Source organism: Peromyscus maniculatus, chromosome 3, assembly GCF_049852395.1.
Source record: "Peromyscus maniculatus bairdii isolate BWxNUB_F1_BW_parent chromosome 3, HU_Pman_BW_mat_3.1, whole genome shotgun sequence".
Taxonomy (NCBI): domain Eukaryota; kingdom Metazoa; phylum Chordata; class Mammalia; order Rodentia; family Cricetidae; genus Peromyscus; species Peromyscus maniculatus.
The window spans coordinates 89,606,000-89,626,412 of NC_134854.1; positions in this window are offsets into that span (position 1 = coordinate 89,606,000).

The following is a 20,413-nucleotide window of genomic DNA, read 5'->3' on the forward strand; positions in this document are numbered from 1 at the left end:
ACATTTTTTCATTTTTTTGCAGCAATAGAAGCACTAACTAAGACAGATGCCTAGCATAAAATGGGCTCTGAGACTCCACCACTGCTCATCCATGATCTGTCAATGTGTGAGATGGCAGATAGTGTTCCAGTATGGTTCTGTGGGTTTAGATATGTGACTAAGAGAGATGCCAGAATGGACAAGGATTTGTGTTCTGGTTGTAGATCTGCCAATGTGGAAGAATGTGGTACAGGTTAACTCTGGACTATGCTTATTTTTTGTAAATCTCTGTATACTTTCCTTTTGAATGAACTAACTTTTAGAATATGAACCAAAGCTGTGAACATGATTAGTAGGAAACAAAGCATTAGCAGAAATAATCTTTAAATATTTTGCTATACCTGTATATTAAGTAACCTTTCTCTTTTATTATGCTTTTAGTATCCAGTGGTAATATCATGATAACCCAGACTGTGCTCACTCTGCCAACTGGCCCTGGTGAAGCTGTTGCACTATCTTCAGATCAAGTCAGGATCTCATATAGATGAATAAAAGCACAGTTTAGATTGGTACATGCTGAAGCCAGACCAGTTTCCCCATCTCTTCAGCTATAGACTTTCTTTTTTTTTATTACTTTTTTTTATTATTATTTTACAACACCATTCAGTTCAACATAATAGCCACAGATTCCCCTGTTCTCCCCCTCTTGCCCACCCTGCCCCCCAGGCCACCCCCCATTCCCACCTCCTCCAGATCAAAGTCTCCCCCCAGGACCGGGGTCGACCTGGTAGACTCAGTCCAGCTAGGTCCATTCGCCCCCTCCCAGGCTGAGCCAAGTGTCCCTGCGTAAGTCCCAGGATTCAAACAGCCAACTCATGCAACGAGCCCAGGACTTGGCACCAATGCACAGCTGCCTCCCAAACAGATCAAGCCAAATGACTGTCTCACGCATTCAGGGGGCCTGATCCAGTTGGGGGCCCCTCAGCCTTTGGTTCATAGATCCTGTGCTTCCATTCATTTGGTTATTTGTCCCAGTGCTTTATCCAACCTTGGCTTCAACAATTCTCGCTCATATAAACCCTCTTCTTTCTCACTAATTAGACTCCCAGTGCTCCACCAGGGGCCCAGCCATGGATGTATGCATTCAGATTCCTCAGTCCTTGGATGGGGTTTATGACACCACTATCTGGGTGTCTGGCCATCCCATTACCAGAGTAGGTCAGTTCCTGCCATCTCGCGACCATTGCCAGCAGTCTTTTGCAGGGGTAGCTTTGTGGATCTCCGTGGGCCTCCCTAGCTCTCTGCTTCCTCCCCTTCTCACCTTCTCATGTGGTCTTCATTTACCATGGTCTCCTATTCCTTGTTCTCCCTCTCTTTTCTTGATCCAGCTAGAATCTCCCACTCTCTTTCCCTCGACCATCACCCTTCATTGTTCCCACTCATGACCAGGCTGTTCATGTAGATCTCGTCCATTTCTCCGTGTCTTTTTTTGGGGTCCCGTTTTCCAGGTAGCCTCACTGGTGATGTGAGTAGCAGTCCAATCATCCTTGTTCCATATCTAGCATTTTCCTATGAGTGAGTACATACCATATTTGTCTTTCTGAGTCTGGGCTACCTCACTCAGGATGATTTTTTCTAGATCCATCCATTTGCCTGCAAACCGTATGATGTCATTATTTTTCTCTGCTGAGTAGTATTCCATTGTGTATATGTGCCACAATTTATTTATCCATTCTTCAGTTGAAGGGCATCTAGGTTGTTTCCAGGTTTTGGCTATTACAAACAATGCTGATATGAACATAGCTGAGCAAGTGCTCTTGTGGTATGATTGAGCATTTCTTGGGTATATGCCCAGGAGTGGTATATCTGGATCTTGGGGGAGATTGATTCCCAATTTTCTAAGAAAGCGCCATATTGATTTCCAAAGTGGTTGTACAAGCTTGCATTCCCACCAGCAGTGGAGGAGAGTTCCCCTAGTTCCACATCCTCTCCAGCATAAAGTGTCTTCAGTGTTTTTGATCTTAGCCACTCTGACAGGCATAAGGTGGTATCTCAGAGTTGTCTTGATTTGCATTTCCCTGATGATTAGGGAAGTTGAGCAATTCCTTAAATGTCTTTCAGCCATTTGGGTTTCCTCTGTTGAGAATTCTCTGTTTAGTTCTAAAGCCCATTTCTCAACTGGACTGTTGGTCCTTTTGATGTCTAATTTCTTGAGTTCCTTATATATTCTGGATATCAGTCCTCTGTCAGATGTGGGGTTGGTGAAGATCTTTTCCCATTCTGTAGGCTGTCGCTTTGCCTTGTTGACCATATCCTTTGCTCTACAAAAGCTTCTCAGTTTCAAGAGGTCCCATTGATTGATTGTTTGTCTCAGTGTCTGCGCTACTGGTGTTATATTTAGGAAGTGATCTCCTATGCCAATGCGTTCAAGACTATTTCCTACTTTCTCTTCTAGCAGGTTCAGAGTAGCTGGATTTATGTTGAGGTCTTTGATCCACTTGGACTTAAGTTTTGTGCACGGTGACAGATATGGATCTATTTGCAGCCTTCTACACGCTGATATCCAGTTATGTCAGCACCATTTGTTGAAGATGCTTTCTTTTTTCCATTGTACACTTTTGGCTTCTTTGTCAAAAATTATATGTCCATAGGTGTGTGGGTTAGTGTCAGGGTCTTCAATTCGATTCCATTGGTCCACATGTCGGTTTTTATGCCAATATCAGGCTGTTTTTATTACTGTAGCTCTATAGTAGAGCTTAAAGTCAGGGATTGTGATGCCTCCAGAAGTTGTTTTATTGTACAAGTTTCTTTTAGCTATCCTGGGTTTTTTTGGTTTTCCATATGAAGTTGAGAATTGTTCTTTCCAGGTCTGTGAAGAATTGTGTTGGTATTTTGATGGGGATTGCTTTGAATCTGTAAATTGCTTTTGGTAAGATTGCCATTTTTACTATGTTAACCCTGCCTATCCATGAGCATGGGAGATCTTTCCATTTTCTGAGATCTTCTTCAATTTCTTTTTTCAGGGACTTAAAGTTCTTGTCATATAGGTCCTTCACTTGCTTGGTTAGTGTTACCCCAAGGTATTTTATGGCTATTGTAAAGGGTGATGTATCTCTAATTGCCTTCTCAGCTTCTTTGTCCATTGTATATAGGAGGGCTACTGATTTTTTTGAGTTGATCTTGTATGCTGCTATGTTGCTGAAGATGTTTATAAGCTTTATCAATTCCTGGGTGGAATCTTTGGGGTCACTCAAGTATACTATCATGTCATCTGCAAATAGGGAAAGCTTGACTTCTTCCTTTCCAATTTGAATCCCCTTAATCTCCTTATGTTGTCTTATTGCTCTGGCTAGAACTTCAAGTACTATATTGAATAAGTATGGGGAGAGTGGACAGCCTTGTCTCGTTCCTGATTTTAGTGGAATTGCTTTGAGTTTCTCTCCATTTAATTTGATGTTGGCTGTTGGTTTGCTATATATTGCCTTTATTATGTTTAGGTATGTTCCCTGTATTCCTGATCGCTCCAAGACTTTTATCATGAAGGGGTGTTGGATTTTGTCAAATGCCTTTTCTGCATCTAGTGAGATGATCATGTGGTTTTTTTCTTTGAGTTTGTTTATATGGTGTGTTACATTGATGGACTTTCGTATGTTGAACCACCCTTGCATCCCTGGGATGAAGCCTACTTGATCATGGTGGATAATTGTTCTGATGTGTTCTTGGAGTCTGTTTGCCAGTATTTTATTGAGTATTTTTGCATCAATGTTCATGAGGGAGATCGGTCTGTAGTTCTCTTTCTTTGTTGCATCCTTGTTTGGTTTAGGAATCAGGGTTATTGTAGCCTCATAGAAGGAGTTTGGTAATGTTCCTTCTGTTTCTATTATGTGGAACAATTTAGAGATTATTGGTATTAACTCTTCTTTGAAGATCTGGTAGAATTCTGCGCTGAAACCATCTGGTCCTGGGCTTTTATTGGTTGGGAGACCTTTAATGACTGTTTCTATTTCCTTAGGGGTTATTGGGCTATTTAAATAGTTTATCTGGTCTTGATTTAACTTAGGTATGTGGTATCTATCCAGAAAAATGTCCATTTCTTTTAGGTTTTCCAGTTTTGTAGAGTAGAGGTTTTTGAAGTATGACCTTATAATTCTCTGGATTTCCTCAATGTCTCTTGTTATGTCCCCCTTTTCATTTCTGATTTTGTTGATTTGGATTCTCTCTCTCTCTGTCTTTTGGTTAGTTTGGATAAGGGCTTGTCTATCTTGTTGATTTTCTCAAAGAACCAACTCTTTGTTTCATTATTTTTTTTATTATTCTCTTAGTTTCTAATTTATTAATTTCACCTCTCACTTTGATAATTTCCTGGCGTCTATTCTTCCTGGGAGACTTTGCTTCTTTTTGTTCTAGAGCTTTCAGATGTGCTCTTAATTCACTAGTGTGGGATTTCTCCAACTTCTTTATGTGGGCGTTTAGTGCTATGAATTTCCCTCTTAACACTGCTTTCATAGTGTCCCATAAATTTTGGTATGTGGTGTCTTCATTTTCATTGATCTCTAGGAAGTCTTTAATTTCTTTCTTTATTTCTTCCTTAACCCATTGGTGATTCAGTTGAGCATTATTCAGTTTCCATGAGATTGTAGGTTTTCTGTAGTTTTTGTTGTTGTTGAAATCTAGCTTTAAACCATGGTGGTCTGATAGAACACAGGAGGTTATTCTGATTGTTTTGTATCTGTTGAGATTTGCTTTGTGGCCAAGTATGTGGTCGATTTTAGAGAAAGGTCCATGGGGTGCTGAGAAGAAAGTATATTCTTTCTTGTTAGGATGGAATGTTCTGCAGATATCTATTAGGTCCAATTGGGTCATGTCATCAGTTAAGTCCTTTATTTCTCTGTTAAGTTTCGATTTGGGAGATCTGTCCAGTGGTGAAAGTGGGGTGTTGAGATCTCCCACTATTAATGTGTGGGGTTTTATATGTGGTTTAAGCTTTAGTAGTGTTTCTTTTACATATGTGGATGCCCTTGTGTTTGGGGCATATATGTTCAGAATTGAAACTTCATCTTGGTGGATCTTTCCTGTGATGAGGATGTAATGTCCTTCTTTATCTCTTTTGATTGATTTTAGTTTGAAGTCTATTTTGTTGGATATCAGGATGGCTACCCCTGCTTGTTTCTTAAGACCATTTGATTGAAAAGTCTTTTCCCAGCCTTTTATTCTTAGGTAGTGTCTGTCTTTGAATTTGAGATGTGTTTCTTGTATGCAGCAGAAAGATGGGTCCTGCTTTCGTATCCATTCTGTAAGTCTATGTCTTTTTATAGGTTAATTAAGTCCGTTGATATTAAGGGATATTAATGACCAGTGATTCTTCATCCCTGTTATTTTTGGTGGTAGTGTGTGTGTACTTCTCTTCTTGGGGTTTACTGTTGTGGCTTTATCTATTGCCTGTGTTTTCGAGTGTGTATCTGATTTCCCTCGGTTGGAATTTTCCTTCTAGTGCTTTCTGTAGGGCTGGGTTTGTGGATAGGTATTGTTTAAATCTGGCTTTGTCTTCGAATGTCTTGTTCCTTCCGTCTATGATGATTGAAAGTTTTGCTGGGTATATTAGTCTGGGCTGACATCCATAGTCTCTTAGTGTCTGCATTACATCTGTCCAGGTCCTTCTGGCTTTCAAAGTCTCCATTGAGAAGTCGGTTGTTATTCTGATGGGTTTACCTTTATAGGTCACTTGGCCTTTTTCCTTGGCTGCTCTTAATATTCTTTCTTTATTCTGTACATTTAGTTGTTTAATTATTATGTGTCGAGGGGACTTTTTTTGGGGGACTAGTCTGTTTGGTGTTCTATAGGCTTCTTGTATCTTCATAGGCATTTCCTTCTTTAAGTTGGGAAAGTTTTCTTCTATAATTTTGTTGAATATATTTTCTGTGCCTTTGAGTTGGTATTCTTCACCTTCTTCTATCCCTATAATTCGTAGGTTTGGTCTTTTCATGGTGTCCCAAATTTCTTGGACATTTTGGTTCATGACTTGGCTTTAGTGTTTCCTTCGACTGATGAAACTATTTCTTCTACTGTGTCTTCAATGCCAGAAATCCTCTCTTCCATCTCTTGCATTCTGTTGGTTATACTTGCATCTGAAGTTCCCGATCTTTTACTCAGGTTTTCTATTTCCAGCATTCCCTCTGTTTGTGTCTTCTTTATTTTTTCACATTCCCTTTTCAGCTCTTGGACTGTTTCCTTTGTTTGTTTCATTACTTTTTCATGATTTTCTTTCAGTGCTTTATTGTTTTCTTGCAGGACTTTATTGTTTTCTTCCAGGAATTTATTGTTTTCTTGGAGGGCTTTATTGTTTTCTTCTAATTTGTTTGCCCTTTCCTCTAGTTGTTTACAGCATTCTTCCAATTTTCTTGTCTTTTCCTCTACACAAGCCTCTACCTTCTTCATGAAGTTACTCATAAGGCTACTTTCTTCTGCTTCTTCCAATTTTTGGTGTTCAGGTCTAGATGTTGGAGGGGGGCTAGTTTCTGGTGATGCTGTATTGCTCTTCATTTTGTTGTATGTACTTCTGCCTTGACGTCTGCCCATCTCCTCTTGGTTCCTTCTTGGTCTTATCAGTGTACTTGTTTCAGAAAGAGCTGACAGATTCAGGAAGTCTCTCTCTCTCATCCAAAAGGGAGTTCTCTTGTCCAACTCTCTCTGGTCCAGAAGAGAAGTCTGGGCCATGATGGGACCTCAGGTCCAGAAGGGAAGTTGGGGGCATGATGGGAGCTGGGGGCCGGTCTCTAAGTCTCAGGAAGTGGCTGGGGTCTCGGGTAGATGGGCGTGGGGGCAGGGCACGGGGATTGCAGGGGCTGCCAGGGTCTTGGTGAAGGGGATCCCTCCTGGTGGGGCTCTAGTCCAGAAGGGCAATCTGGGGCAGGATGGGAGCTGGGGGCCGGTCTCTAAGTCTCAGGCAGTGGCTGGGGTCTCAGGCAGATGGGCGTGGGGGTAGGGCGCGGAGATTGCAGGGGCTGCCAGCGGGCTTGGAAAAGGGGATCCTTCCTGGTGGGGCTAGAAGGGGACCCGCCCGGTGGCCAGAGCCTGTGGCCAAGTTGGGCAGGTCTTCTCGGAGTGGCTGGTGCCCAGGGATGGGGTCCGGGTTGGAGCTGGATACTCACCTCTGGTCCAGAAGGGAAGTCTCCAGCTATAGACTTTCTAACCAGTTATTTGGCATCACAGACCAATTCAGTGATATTAAGTCTCTGGCCAATTTCATACTGCAAATCTGCTGAATGGAGTCTGAATTGTTTGGAAGTTTATAATCGAATAGATGCTATGTCTATTTCAATGACCCTGGTAGGAAAACTGGACTTGAGGTAGACTTCTCTGAGAAACAACAGAACTGTCTCTGGGCAAACTATACCATGTTAATTGTAACAGACATACAATACTCCTGGACCAAAACAAAAACAAAAACAAAAACAAAAACAAACAAACAAACAAAAAAAAAACAGTGTGAAGTTACTTAAATTCTTTTTTGCTGTGGAATCTGCTCTGTTGCCTCCTCCTGGATCTCTGATCCCCATGGTTCTTTCTCCATGAATCTTTTGGCCTGATGCTCAAGTAACCAGTGTCCTGAAGTGGGACAGGAGAATCCTAAACCAATTTTAAACACTCACTGGCTGCAAATGAACTGCAAAGCCCACTAAATTACCAAACTTTTTCCTTAAAATGTTTAAGTCAAGCTGGGTCATGGTAGTGCATGCCTTTAATCCCAGCACTTGTGAGGCAGAGCCAGGCATATCTCTGTGAGTTTGAGCCCAGCCTGGTCTACAGAGCGAGACCCAGGACAGGCACCAAAACTACACAGAGAAACCCTGTTTCAAAAAACCAAAAAATAAAAAGTTTAAGTCAATGTACAAAACCATGAGAAATTAAATAAAAAGATGATTAGACATGTAAATTCATATGGAACAAACATATAATAATTTAGTTATGTTGTAGATTGGTGACACACCAGAGCTCATTGTTAAGTAGCACAAGAAAATTAATTTATTCAATACAGAAAAAAAGGATTGCATTCAATACGTGTGTTAGTTAGTGTTATTATTACAGTGACGAAAGACCCTGGCCAAGCCCAAGTTGGGGAGGAAAGGGTATATTTGACCTATGCTTCCATATCACTGTATACCATTGAAGGAAAAAAGGACAGGGACTCTATCAGGACAGGAACCTGAAGGGAAAAGCTGATAATGTAGCCATGGGAGGCCTTTATTCCTTATGGCTTACTCAGCCTGCTGTCTTATAGAAACCAGGACCACAAGTCCAGGGATGGCCTTACCTACAGTGAGCTAAGCCCTTCACCATCAATTACTAAAAAAAAATATCCATAGGATTGTATATAGCATTATCTAATGGAGACATATTCTCAATTGAGGTTTTCTCCCCTCAGATGACTTTAGCTTGTGTCAAGTTGACATAAAACTAACACCATGGTGTGAAATAAAACAAGAAGAGATATTTGATGGGGAATTTGTAGGTTTGTAGATCAGAGTTACTACAAGGATAGACTTTGTTGTGTATAACATGCCTTTGCTTCTAACAAGGAAAAGCTTGAATAAGAAAGATAATGAATGGTTATCTCAGAGTGTAGAAAACACTGATTTGGGAATTATTTAGTGTTCTTAGAGAAAGAGACATGACAGAGTCTTTCAAAAGGCAGAGGACAAGTAAGTTCCCTAAACTGGCTGAGTGAAAAAGGTTCTTAAGAAATAGAGGACAACGCTTATGTGAGGGTGACAATTTAGTTATGACACTCAGTATCTAGGCTCTCCCCAGCAGATCATTAAACTATGTTTATCAAAGGGTATTTTTACATTGTGTTACTTTACCATAGAGCTATAAATGTATGCATATATGCTGACCTCCTTTTATTGCCTTTATACATCTAACTTTCAGTCAAAATTAAATCTCTGTCCATCACTTGTCCTGATGATTTATCACATAAAACCCCAGAGAAGAAAAAAGACAACACTTGGCCTCAACTTAAATTTGTTGCAATTTCCAAAGAATTAAATCTCCAACTGTCCATCTTATATTCAAAATTAAAAAAGAAAAATATTTCATCTGTGTAGTGAGACACAAAACAAAACAAAACGAAACCACTCTATTTAAGGGCACTGGACTAATTATATCCTGTAGTCCCGATGGGGAAACACTTTCTCAGCACCCAGTATGTGTCTCCCAGGTCTGGTGGAGGGTCCCTATAGACTGTAACTTCCTGTGTTACTGAGCTGAACAAAGCCTGCAGCTGTGCCTAGACCTGAAAGACTTTGCTGATTTGCATGTGCCCAGAGCATATCCCACTTAACTGACAGACTCTTAGCTGGCTGTTCAGTGTCTGAAGGAGTCAGTCCAAGTCAGGACACAGCATGGCCATGAAGGCTCCTGAACAGATCCTGGCAATTTTGCTACTCTGGCTCTCAGGTAAGTTGCACAGCATAGAAAATTTGTTCAGCCTGGAGTAGCCATCACTTCCCTACTAATCAAGGAATTCCTACTATAACATTGTTAATTATGTTATTTTGTTTGTTTGTTTGTTTTTTTATTGTCAGGTGCCAGATGTGACATTCAAGTGACACAATCTCCATCCTCCCTGTCAGCATCTATTGGAGACAGAGTGACAATCACTTGTCTGGCAAGTCAGGGCATTAGCAATAACCTAAACTGGTACCAGCAGAAATCAGGACAAGCTCCTACACTTTTGATCTATTATGCAACTAGTTTGCAATCTGGTGTCCCATCAAGGTTCAGTGGCCAATACTCTGGGAAAAGTTTTACTTTAACCATCAGCAACCTGGAGCCTGAAGATGTTGCAACCTATTATTGTCTACAGCATTACAATGCTCCTCCCACAGTGATACAAGCCATGACATAAACCATGGGGGGAAGTAGAAGTTGGAGGCTGTGCTACCCCAGCTGCTGCTCCTTGTTTGAGTGCTCAGACTGCTTGCATATCAAGAAATATTTGGCCGAGCAGTGGTAATCCCAGAACTTGGGAGGCAGAGCCAGGCAGATCTCTGTGAGTTCCAGGCCAGCCTGGGCTACCAAGTGAGTTCCAGGAAAAAGGCACAAAGCTACACAGAGAAACCCTGTCTCGAAAAACCAAAAAAAAAAAAAAAAAGAAAGAAAGAAAGAAAGAAAGAAAGAAAGAAAGAAAGAAAGAAAGAAAGAGTTTGCTTCAAAGTGCCCAGATATCTGCATAGTAATCCTTCTCTCTGTGGTCCTCTTCCAGCACTCATTGTGCATCTACCACAACAGGGAATAAACTGCCCAACCATGTGGTCCTTGGATAGGTCTGGGAAGTTCAAGGAGACACTGTTGATGCTTCAATCTGCATGTGACATAACACAGGAGAGGCTCAATCCTTGTCTCATATGATTTATCACAGGTGCCTATGGATGGGAAAATCCTTTCCTTTGACTTTACATTTCAGCAAGGGTCTTTATTGAGCAACTCTACAGGAAACCAGAGGAAGTAAAGACTAACAGACAATACCTCTCCAGAATTATTCTGAGGTCATTTCCAGAGATGAACAGGTCATGAGTCATCCATTGTAATTAATGGAGTAATCCCTTAGTTGTTTTATCATATGAAGGCCTTGTGGAGAGCTGGTGAAATGTACAGGACTGGGCTTGGTTGGAACATCATTTCCCTACTTTGGGGTTTTATTCTTGATTGATGTGTGTTGACCTGACTAGGATCAGAGCTCACAGCCTCTTTTGTGTCATGGAGTTTATTGCCTCTACCAGGTGCTTACACAATCACAATATTCTGCCTCAGAATGTGTCCAAATTTACAAATCCATTGTAGGTTGAAAATTTTAAAGTGCTTTTGGTCATGTTTTTGCACATCTGGAGGGTATATTAACATGTAGTCCACTTGTGCTGTCTTCTATCCATTTGCTCAGAGAATGAACCTCAAAAACATGGTTGTTTTTGCTCATCTGCATCATTAAGGATATAATTGTTTGCCAATTTATTCCTTATTTATTATTTGTGTTAGTAATTTATTAAATATTCCTCACAGGAGGCACCAAAATGTGTCTCTTAACAGATCAAAGAAAACTCAGAGGGCAACCAAAATGCATTGTTGACTCATTAAGGAATGAAAGTAGAAACTTCCTTTTTGGTGCAATCACTTATCAGACGTACCAGGGCCAGGGAAAGGTATAATTCTCTCACCTGTATCCCACTAATGAGTGAACATCTAACACCTTAAAGACAACAGAACCCACCAACCTAGCATCTGAGCATTTTGTTTGTGTGTAAAGGCACTCACCAGCAAGCAAAGAATTTGGCCACATTTCAGAATACAAAATCAATATCTAAAAATATGCAGAGCATTGCTACATGACAGCAATGATGGAATGAAAGAAATAAAAACACAAATAAACAAACTATAGGATTGAGAAAAAAGGGGCAAGGGGAAGAGTAGAGGGAGGCTTAGAAATATATTTAACCAAAGGAGAAAATGCCTTGTTCCAGCTATATTCTGTTCATGTGATAAAAATACTGACTGACCAAAATCATTTTCGAGAGGAAAGTGTTTATTTGACAAATATGTTTAGATGGGCTTACGGCTCATCATTGAGGGAAGTAAGGGAGAAAATCAAGACAGAAACTGAAATAAAACAGGAATTAAATTTGTGACCAGGGAGGAATGCTGCTCACAGCCGTCCCTCATTGCTTGCTCAGGTTTCTTTCTTGTACATTCCAGGGCCACCTCACCAGAGACAGTACCGCTGCCAGTGAACAGGGCTCTCCCACATCAATTACCAATCAAGAAAATGTTTCATAGACTTGCCCATTGTTGTTTTTCATTAAATCTCAATCGTTTGATTTTATCAATAAAGACTCAGGAGCCAGGTGCCGGGGTGAAAGCCTGATAGCAAACAGGGCAGAGCAAGCACCCAGGTGCTTTCTCCTCTCCTGCCATCACAGAAAAAGCTTTCTCCTATGGCAGTTCAAAAGTCTTCCAACTGACAGGATGTCCCTCCCATCTACTTCCTCTCTCTCCCTCTCTCCCTCTCTCTCTCTCTCTCTCTCTCTCTCTCTCTCTCTCTCTCTCTCTCTCTCTCTCTCTCTTCCTCTCTCCCTCTCTGTCTTCCTGACTCCCTCTTACATGATATTCAGGCACAACCTGGCAACATATTTACCCACCCCAGCTCTGAGAAGTTGCTGATGGCATGCTGTGGTACGCATTTCCATTTAGACTCCCTCCAGGTAGCATGCCAGCTACTCTATGCTTAGATATATGTACCTGATCTGGGACACCAAATGTTGTTTTTAACTAAGTCATTCTATTTATTAATAAAGACTCAGGAGTCTGATGTTGGGGTAAAAAACCTGCTATATCAGAGACGCTGAGAGGAAACCAGCTGACCTCCCTGTTTGGCCAGAGTGCCCAGAAGAAAGCATCACTCCAGCCATCCCAAACCAAAAAAGCCTGTGAAACTCTAAGTCCATCTGTAATCCTTCCTGGGCATCTCCCTACCCTGTTTCTGGCTCCTCCATACTCTCTAATGCTAATTCCTGTCAACTAGTTGCTGGCCCCAACCCTGGTCCAAGGTTGATTTTATTAACACAGTCTTGGAGTTTCACAGTGTGATCAAATGTCCCACAATAAATGGTACGAGAAAAGGGGGAATTCAGCTTCCAAATTTCCCTTCCTGCACATACCACAGATAAACAAGGGTAAATGAGGCAGAGGGGTGGCAATGTCTAGAATGGACGAGTCAGCTCTGAGTTCCTGGGAAGGGAAGGATGAGGTTGAATCAACTTGTACAGGGAGCACTCAGTAATTCTCCTTACACACTACCTCATCCATAGTGTCTTCAGACCTTCCTCTATTTGCTAAAGTCACATCTTTGCCATTTCATGAGGATCATAAATCTCAGACCATTAATTTGGAGAGGAGTGGGTTTACTCAGCTTACAGTTTATAGTCCACCACTGAATTAAGTCAGGGTAGTAATTCAGTGCAGAAACCTGTAGGCAGGAACTGATGCAGGGACAATGGACTATTACCTAAGACCACCTTTCCAGCAGTGGCACCACCCAGAGTGGGCTGAGCCCTCCCACATCAATCATTAATGAAGAACAAAGTTGCTCATAGGACAATCCAATGGAGGTAATTCTTAACCAAATTTCTCTCTTCTCATATATATCTATGTTTGTGTCAAGATGACAAAATATAACCAGTACACTTAAGCATTTGAGTATGCTTAGGTCTACAAACGGGTGGAAGAAGTAATAATTGCATTTTTCATGATTATACCTGCTTATCCTCTGGCTTCTGGAATCCATTTTATGCATAGTTCTGGGGAATTAGAAAAGGATAAAAGATGTAAGAAGATATATTGTTAGTAGATATAAGAAATATCATGGTAAATGGTTGTGCACACTGGATGAAAATAAAAGGGCTGCTAATTAGCACTAAGGAGACAGATTTCTGTTAAGCTTGGATAAAGGCTCATTCTGTCATCACTTTGACCATCTCTCCAGCAGGGGTCGCCATGAACACACCAGCTAAAGGTTCTCCAGCAGATGTATCTGTCAGTGAGCACAAAGGAGGACACAGTACACATGGGGAGGGACTGAATCACAGCAATACAAAGAGCAACTTGCATTTAGCTTTCTTGAAGTCTTTCTCTCTGGAATTATCTTTTATGTCAGTAATCTCTTTAATGCATATACATATAAGTTGAGGATTGTCTGTGTGTCCTTTTGAATACGTATTGATTTAAGTGAGTATATTTTGGTCATGAGATTGGAAACATTTCCATTTCATTTCTCACACTGCAACATAAACAAAAACTTCCACGGAAAAATCATGATTTAAGATAAATCTATTCATAGTCTAGGGTGTAATAGAAAATGCAGGGGAAATTTTTATATAATCATGTTCCTTTGGTGTGAAAATATTTTTTTTACAATATTCACAGAAATATTTGAGATTTGAAATAATTAAGTCATCTTTCTCTTACCTTTAAGTGCAAATAGTTGTCTCTGCCACAACTCTCACATAAACATGAACTTGATATTCAGTAAGTGCAGAAGAAAATTGATTTTGAACATATATGCAAACATTTTTTAGATAAAAATCAGTTCAAAATTGATGCTAATAATGATCCATTCAGTTGTCATAGCAATATTTTTTTATATTATGCAAGCACTTCTCAGTGTAGTTTTCTTTGTGAGACACACAATACTTCCTTAAAGGAAAATATGTTGCCTTTTAATGGAGCTATTAGTAATAAATTTAAAATACAGAAGTTAAAAGACAACAAATTAGGCTTGCTTACCTAAGAGATAGCACTTGATTTATCACTAACACACAAGGCAGAGTATAAGCCTAGAAGCCCAGCTTTCCTAATCTAGGCTGTGCACACAATACAACAAATGTTTGAGGTCAGCACTTGAGGATTTGGGTACTGGTAACGTTCTATATCCTGATGTCCTGTTACAAATCAAATCACTATCCTGCCATTCAGTAAATGGCTTTGATATTAAATGCCCTTTTAGACAACTAAGTCTCAGGGGAGCATTTCTGAACTGAGATTTCCTGTTAATCACAATCCAGGCTTAGTTTCAAAGCTGCATTTTTAGGTCAGTGGTAAAAAATGATAAATTTTATCTTCTTGGGGATATTAAAATAGAAATTTCTAGCACAGGATTGTTATTACGGAACTCAAACTTTTAAATTTATTTCTAGAGGTTCATCATATATATATATATATATATATATATATATATATATATATATATATACATTTCCATCGAATTGTCCCATGACTAGCCAGGGATAATCATTACTTTATTTTTATGAAGCATAGATAATCAATGAATAACTATTGATGTTTCAGTAGTAGCTTGTATAATATTAATAGAAATGGCAGTTTTGGTACAGGATCTGGCAGGTCCTTAAATCAAGAATTGATTCTCTCCAGTGGCAGTTGTTGTTAATGAGCCCTATGACTTCAGACCCTGGTGTATCTGGATATTACTCACCCACAAGGCAAGGTTTTCCTGTCCACTGAGAGTAACTTTCTTGTTCTTATAGGGTAAAGAAGGATACTTAGTTTCATCTGAGAGCCCTGCTCCTCCTTCTTCAAGGTTCAATCCTGTACTTTGAATGGAGAGCACACCCATATGCTCAACTGCCTTGCAAGGACACTCTCCTCAGTCCATTGCTGCTTCACATTCTATGATCTGTTTATCCCTCCACCTCACACAGAGGATGTCTCTTCACACACTGATCAAATACTCTTTCTTGGATTCCCAAAGAGATCTTTTCCAAGCTGTTTGAGCCTGGCTGATGTTAAGAACTGGATTTGCTGTAGTTTTCTGAGACCAAAGCCTTGGAATACTCAATATTGTTGTCATGCCTTGTCAACAATATACAGTCACTCATTACCTTGCTAACTCAGGGTTTCCCCTGCTTTATATATATTTTTACAAAATTCTACTTTGTGAACTGTTGGAGGGTCAGTCACACACCTTAGTCTGGCATTAAAAACTGCTTGTATTATTATAAGGCATGGGCCACAGAGTGATGCACAGCTTTGTTGAACAACATATTTTCTAGCATTGCTGAATCCTTGCCGTGAGCACATCAACTTCGGAGAAGGTATTGTGGTTAGCAGGAAGAATCACGAACAGCCCCATAAGAGCTCATGCGTCATTAAGACAGGACATTCATTGTGGCCACAGAGCTAGAAAGTAGCTTATACATCTTTCAGGCCTAATGGCAGAAAATCCCTGATACTGATTACCTCAGCCAAAAGGAGTGGGAAAGAACATTTAAATAAGAAGGGCAATAACCAGTAGTTATTAGAAAATAATAAGTGGACAATGGTATTTGTTCTTATGGCTGGTCCCTACTGGGAATGTATAGTACAGTTCTATATATATTACTTGTTCACATATTTTTATCTATTCAAAATTTAAAAGTATATTTTTATCTTATTAATAACTAAGTTATTCTATTATCTTTATATAGGTTTTTTGACAGGGTTTCTCTGTGTAGCCCTGGCTATCATGGAACTCACTTTGTAGACCAGGCTGGCCCCGAACTCAGCATTCTGCCTCCCTCTGCCTCCCAGTGCTTAAAAATTAAAATTAAATTAAAAGCCTGTGCCACCATCCCTGGCTCCTTTATATATATTACAAGACAAGGTTTCTCTGTGTTGTTTTGATGCCTATCCTGGATCTTACTCTGTAGACCAGGCTGGCCTTGAACTCACAGAGATCTGCCTGGCTTTGCTTCCTGAGTACTGGGATTAAAGGCATGTGCCACCACTGCCCAGCTTATATATTTTTTCTTCTTATTATTATTAAGAAATTTTCTATTCACTTTATATACCAACCACAGATTCCCCCCTTCTCTCTTCTCACACCCCAGCCATCCACCCAACACCCTTCATGCCCACATTTCCCAAGTCAAGGTCTCCCATGGTCATATATTTTTAATGTAATTTTTAAAGTACCCTTTGGAATTTCTTGCATGCTACAATGTATTTTGATTGCATTCACCCCCACTCCTTCTCATATTCTTCACCCTCACTCTCTTCAGACTTTATAAACCCTCCCCCCTTTTATGTAACCCACTGAATCCAGTTTGTACTTCCCTTATTTACATTGGTGTGAGACTAACCTACCAGGGACCAACCCCTAAAGATTCTGATTCTCTCCACTCTAACAAACTTATTGAAATTTTTTTTTAAAGATACAAAGCAGGTCTCAAAAACATAGGAAAACTAAAGTAACATTACATTCTGTTTCACCTGAGGAGGTATAATAATGACCAGTCTTATAAAGCATGCCAACTTTAACAATAGTGGTGTAAAAAATCATGGAATAACCAAATACTTTCTGATTGGAATTAAGGCCAATTAGGTAAGACAAAACCAATACTTGACACAATCATGGGGCGAGAACCTGTAGCTAGAAAAGTCATAGATCCTATGATAGGAATTGTAAATGAAGACACTTGGGCAAAGTAGTGAACAAAATAGACAACAAACACCGCAGTAAAGAAACCTTGTTCCTTAGTTACAGTGCCTTCCCAAGAAAGTATATAAAAGAGTGCAGGTAACTAATGATTGCAATTTTGTAACTTGTTCAAGAGCTGAAAGAATAAATTCAAATATTTATTCATACCTTAATCAATGGAAAACAATTTCTTAGAAAGTAAAAGTTTTCTTTACACTCATGGCCACTCTTTTATGGTTGATGTATGTTTAGTACCAGGAGCAGGAAAACTCATTTCTATTTGCCTATTTTGATACTAGAAGAGCTTCAATTGAAAATCATTAATTTTAGGGCTCAACTTGATAGAAATAAATTGTAAAGTCCTAGTCTTGTGAAAGGTGCTAACATTGAAAACTGTTAGGGAACACAAATTGATAGTCATTCATACCTAATAGACAGACAGTCCTCAAATACTCAAGAGATCTGAGAATATGTCATTTAAAATGTTTAATAAAAAAGCTTTTCATGAGACACAGACTTGTTGGCTCCTGGTAGCTCCATTATTTCCTCCAAAGAAGATGAGTGGGCACAGAAAAACCTGCACCTGAAACTTGCTCCAGAGTGGCAACACCAGCTACTGAGCAAAAATTGCCTTTCACCTCAACTGCTGCCAGGGCACTCTTTAGACCATGGACAACAGGACTCTGGGGAATCCATTGCCTCACCTTTGCCTAGACAAGGTAGTCTGGTCCTCCCCACAAGTTCCTACCCCACAACTATTGGATCTGCTGAGGCCTGGCAGGCCTAGGGCTGGCAGCTGAAGACTGATGTTGTTGCCCTGAGACCTCTGCCTTCAATGACCATGGAATTCCCTGGGATGACTGCCTAGGTAGCCAACAAGTAACTTTCCATCTCTTTCAATTGCCACCTCAGTGTAGCTTTAAAATCCTATTAAATAAGCATTGTTTTTAAATTCTATCTTTTCTATTCCTAGCAAAGATGGCTGCCAGACATGAAACTGACTAAAAATGGTGACAATCCAAAATGGAATCGTGCCATATGGTTCCTTTAATTTAAATCCATGCATAGATTTTTAATTATCAATTATTTGGCTGAGTTAAAGATTTAATAGTCCCTCCTCTGTTGTATATTCATTGTCAGTCAGATATTGGTCTATATTACCATTAATATATATTTGAAATATATTATTCCAAAAAGAGCTTATGTATAATAGAAATTTTCAAAGAAAACTCCAAAATATAATTTTAAAATAAAAACATGAATTCTCCATAGGAATATGTGTGGTCTGACCTCGGGCATCTGGAGACACAGAACTTGTGCTCAGTTACTGAGATGAGTAAATCTTGCAGCTGTGACCATGCTAACTGGTTCCCAGTGATTTGCATGCACTCACTGCACAGCCTTGAGGACTTCTTCATATACCAGTCACACCCTGTACAGTTGTCACTGCAGTCAGGACTCAGCATGGTCATGAGGGCCCCTGCTCAGCTCCTCGGGCTCCTGCTGCTCTGGTTAGCAGGTAAAACGTTAGTATAATGGGAATTTCACTGTTACACTGTGATTAGTGCTGATTGGCATTTGGGGGCAGTCCTTTCATAATATGCTTAACTATGTGGCTCTTTATTACGTCTCCATTAATAGGTGCCAGATGTGACATCCAGATGACCCAGTCTCCATCCTCCTTGTCTGCATCTCTGGGAGACAGAGTCACTATCACTTGTCGGGCCAGTCAGAGTATTACCAAATATTTAAACTGGTACCAGCAGAAACCAGGAAAAGCTCCTAAGTGCCTGATCCATTATCCAAATAGCTTGGCAGATGGGATCCCATCGAGGTTCAGTGGCAGTGGGTCTGGGACAGATTATTCTCTCACCATCAGCAGCCTGGAGTCTGAAGACATTGCAACTTATTACTGTCTGCAAGTTTCTAATGACCCTCCCACAGTGATACAAGTCATAACATAAACCTCCATGGAAGCAGAAGTGAGAGGCTGGACTGCCTCAACTGCTGGGACTTCATGACTCACTGAAACTGTTTCTCAGATGTCACAGGATTGTTACAAAATCTCACAGAGAGACATTTGTTTTTGTAGAAGAGGCTAAACAGTCCTCTCTGTACCATATCATCCTTTCTTTTTATTTCCAGCACAACAGAATAACAATGCCTTTTCTGCCATACCAGAGGACACAGTCATTCCCTGTGAAGAGTCTGAATTGTATCTCCAGGTGGAACTTGTACAGAAGAGTAGAAGCTTCTGTGGACATTCCAAGCATACATTATTTAAATGCAATGAATTTGCTTCTAAGCATCAGTATTTAAATGGCAGGGAAATATTGAGAGAAGCTGAGAGTAAAAAGAATTCCTGCTTTTCTCACAAAAGCTAGAGCACCTGTGTCAGAGAAAGGGAAATTGGCTCACCATGATCTTCTGTTGTGCTTTGAGATTGGAGGCATGGGTGCTGATACTCTCAGGTGTCTGCAGCATTTCACCTAGGATTCTTCTGGCTCCGGTGTCCATTATTCTGCTTACAAATATCAAACAAAATTGAATCACCCTCATATGACTCTCAATCCCACCATGTGAAGTGCAATGTACATTTGTTTATATGAAATTATAGAGAGTAAAGGGTTGTGTAGCACAAATCTTAAAGAGTCTTATTAATAAAAACAAACCTAGAGCCAGGTATTGGAATGAACGCTGAATGGTCAGAGAAACAGAACAAGCCACAGCTTCCTCACCTCCCCAATTCCTCAGCTGATCCTGCTTCCTCAGACTGGAAGCCTTTGAGTCCTTCTCCAAATGGATCTCAGCTGAACTGCTGCTCAAACCCTAAAAGCTTAACCAGCTCTAGTTCCTGGTTTTCATGCCTTATATACCTTTCTGCTTCCTGCCATCACTTCCTGGGATTAAAGGCATGAGTAACTATGCCTGGCTGTTTCCAGTGTGGCTTTGAACTCACAGAGATCCAGCTGGATCTCTGCGTCCAGAAGGCTAGAATTAAAGGTGTGAGTGCCACCATTTTCTGGCCTCTATGTCTGTCTAGTGGCTGTTCTGTTCTCTCACCCCAGATAAGTTTATTAGGGTGCACAGTATTTTGGGGAACACAATATCACCACAGGGTTGTTTTTCTTTATTTAAGAAAAATTTTATTCATTTTACATATTATCCACAGTCCCTCCTCCCATCCTTCCTCCTGCTCTACCCCTGCAACATCCCCAACTCACCCACCATCCTCTTCTCCAAAAGGGTAAGGCCTCCCATGGGGAGACAGCAAAGCCTGGTACATTCAGTTGAGGCAGGTCCAAGCCCCTCCCCCATGCATCAAGGCTGAGAAAGATGTCCCACCATAGATAACTGGCTCTGAAAAGCAAGCTCATACACCAGGGATAAATCCTGATTCCACTGCCAGGG